Here is a 3,591-nt window from a genome sequence, read left to right as displayed (position 1 = left end):
TATCTCACACAATCTTAAAATTGTTTAAATAATCTTCCTGGGCCCCAATGTATACCATGAACCTACTTAAGACACAAGCATGGTAAAATGAATTTTTATATTTTTCCAGTCTTCCTTTAAAAAGAGTATTTGGGGCTGACAGAAAAATCAACATTATAAATCAAACCTGTTGATAAGAAAAAATTTTTTTGCAGTTCTGGGGATTGGGCAGGTCTTTGCACATGAAAAGAGGTGCTCTACCACCACGCCACAACCCCAGCCCCAGAGAACACAATTTTTGACCTAGGAATGGAAAATTATCTGATAATACAACACATGGCCCAAATTCTAAGACTAGAACTAAAGATATTCTTTTGTATTCTATCTTTTAATAATAATTTTTAGAACAAACCATGTAAAGGCTTCCAGCTCAATAGAGACATTGATCAGACCTTGTGTAATGCTCTTCAACAAACAACAGGTCAGTGGATTGAGTTTTGCACTGATGGAGCTCTCATCACTCGCTGCTTTTGTATCAGTTTTCCAAAGCTGTCTCTCCCAGCATCATAGCCTTGACAATATTCATTTCAAACCTGGTCCCCTGATCACTTATGTTCACACAGCCTGCCCTTCTTAAAGGCTGCATCCCAGTCTGTGCAAACGATCAGGCCATCCAGATGTGTTCCATTTATGTACCACACAGCATTTTCTGCATCTGCTCTTGAATAGTATTCCACAAAACGGAATCTACATGTTGTTTTTCTTTTTTTTTTTTTTTTTTTCTTTTTACTTTACCCAGACCCTGAATGATCTTTATATCACTACTTTTGCTGAAGAGTTCATAAATTCTTCAGTTACATAAAAGTAAAGATTTCCAACATACAATATACAGTTTTTCTTCAGTGATTTCTCTTGCTCTTCATTGTCAAAAGTACTAGTCCTTGTACTGGCTCAAGTCCACATAGGACTTGCTGCACAGCTCCTCAGGAAGCCACCTGACATAGGCAAAAGTAGAATCTTAATTGCAGCTGGATGATGAGCAAAAGCTGGAAAGATGGTAATCTGTGTTATACAATGGAAAAAGGGTTGGTACACCTGTACCCTGTGAGAAAAGACCACCTGCTTCCTAAAGTTGTATCTCTAAGAGAAAAAATGTTAGAAAATAAAATCTTGCTAATATGTGTTTGGCTACATTTGGTGAAATAGCCAAATGGAAAGAATAGGGGAAGAAAGAAGTAGAAATAACTTACCATTCTGCAAGCAGAGCAGGATGGAACCATGGCAATATTTGTTTTTGTTGCTGCTACAGCAAATTACCACAGACTTAAATGGCTTAAAACAACATATATTATCTTCTCATTCTGGAAGTCAGAAGTCTGAAATGGGTTTCACAGAGCTAGAACAAAGTTGTTGGAAGAGTTGAGCTCCTTTCTGGAGGCCCTGGGGAGAATCTATTTTCTTTCTTTTTTCAACTTCTAGAAGCTGTCTACATTTTTTTGTCTTGTGACCCCATTCCACCTCCACAGCTAACAGAGGCCAGTTGAGTCTTTCTCAATCTTGTCATCTAATTTATTCTCTGCCTCTCTCATTTATGAGGACCCTTGTGATTAAATTGAGCCCCCACTCACAGAACCAGGATAATATCCTTTATATATTTTAATATATAAGATATTAAGATATTTTAATATCTGCTGATTAGCAATCTTAATTCCATCTGTAACTTTAACTCTCTTTTGCTATAGTACCTAATACTCACAGATTCTAAGTATTAGGACATAGATATCTTGAGCAGGGAAGACACCCCAGGTTAAAAAAAAAAAAAAAACCTCAGAGATGGAAAAATGAACTACTTCTAAATATCAAACAAGAACAGATGGTTTTTAAAAGCTTGAAGCAAAAAATCTACCAACAAAATGTCTTATTTAATTAAAATACAAAAGGAAAAAGATCATGTTATGAGTATGGTATCCAACAAACATCTCATTTGGATAAGGTAATTGAAGGAAAAAGTCAGATTAAAGGTAGGACCCTTCCCACTAAAGCTTTAAAGCATTATAGTTCAAAGTTAGAATCCATTAAGTTTAGAAAGTTGTCAACAAATATAAGAAAGGGAAAAACAGAGAATGGTTTATGCTTATTGGCACATGAGTGTAATCAAATGGATGAGAGGCCTATTGGGTCTTTAATAAATATATATCGCCAAAGAAACCAAGAGCTCAGCTAAGAAAGACTTTGACTATGGAAGTCAGTTAACATAACTCTTAGTCTCCAACCTTTGGCACCAGGAAGTAGAATGAGAAGCCTTTCTCCAAGAAAGGTATATTCTCCAATTGCCATTTTAGATGTGGCCTAGGAAGAAAGAAAGAAGTTTCCAGAGAGAATCTTTCACTGGCCACAGAGAGAAATGGACAAAAGAGGCCCTGCAAAAAAGTCTAATCAAGAAACTTCTCTCAGATCCAAGATATAGAGCCTTCCTTTGTTAGTTCATTTTCTGCTCTTATAACGGAATGCCACAGACTGGGTAAATTATAATAATAAAAGTTTATTTGGCTCACAGTTATAGAAGCTGGAAGCCCAAGAGGGAGAGGCCACATCTGCTGAGTGCCTTCTTGCTGCACCATAACATGGTAGAAGACATCAGATGGTGACAGAGCATGAAAGAGAGGGGGGGGGGTGAGCTAAATTCCTCCTCCCTCTTTAATAACTAACTTGCCATAACTAACCTACTACTGGGGCAAGAGCATTAACTGATTCATGAGAATGCTGCCCCCACTGTCTAATCAACTTTTGAAGGTCATATCTCTTTAAATCATCACAAAATTAAATTTCAACATTAGTTTTATATGGGACATTTAAACCACAGCACTTCACACTATCTGCTCAGTGGGAATTTCAAAACTGTTATGAAAAAAAGAACTATGTGGGAGGGGAGGTCCAGTTTCTCTGGAGGCCGGGCAGGGGCATCACCGGAGACCCTGTCTCAAAAATTAAAAAAAATAGGGGAGATCCAAGATGGCAGACTAGAGGGAGGCTGCATTCCTTGTCACTCCGTAACTCCAGTTTCAAGCAGAGGATATCTGTTTCTTGGTGAGGCAGTTTTTGCTGCTTATCGATCCCCTGGTGTTTACGCCATTTGTCTGCTATGATCACCTGCAATCTGCCAGCATATCGACACCTTTTTTGAGTGCAGATTGCTCACTGTCAGGCTTCTATCATCTGCCATTTGCCTGCCTCTTGCCTGTCCATCACCTGCTTTACACCTATCCATCACCCAACGCACGAGGTTCACCTCCCGATCATCAGCAACAGTCGGCAAACTGATCACCGACCACCAGTGGAGTACCAGCTGCCTGCTGTTGCCTGGAACTTCACTGTTAGAGTACCTGCAGGTTTGATTACACGTGGCTGCCGCCATTTTGAGACCACAGCCAGGCCCCGTAGGACCCTGGCCGGCTGACTGAACCCCGTCTCCAGGATCTGATCCCCGTCTCCCTACTGATCACTCCCTGCCTCTGGGGCCCTCACATCGACTGACTGCTCCCTGCCACCAGGACCCCCAGACCAACTGACTGCGCCCTATCACCAGGACCCCAGACCAACTGATTGCACCAG

General features: G+C 40.2%; 1 pseudogene; it reads right to left on the bottom strand.

The window, feature by feature from the left end:
• Positions 1-461: 461 nt before the first annotated feature.
• Positions 462-3,591, bottom strand: LOC124959521 (nuclear cap-binding protein subunit 2-like; annotated as a pseudogene).

The sequence above is a fragment of the Sciurus carolinensis genome, chromosome 11 (genome assembly GCF_902686445.1).
Source record: "Sciurus carolinensis chromosome 11, mSciCar1.2, whole genome shotgun sequence".
NCBI classification, from domain to species: Eukaryota; Metazoa; Chordata; class Mammalia; order Rodentia; family Sciuridae; genus Sciurus; species Sciurus carolinensis.
Note: the sequence above shows the minus strand (reverse complement) of the source record. Positions and strands in the feature narration are given on the sequence as shown.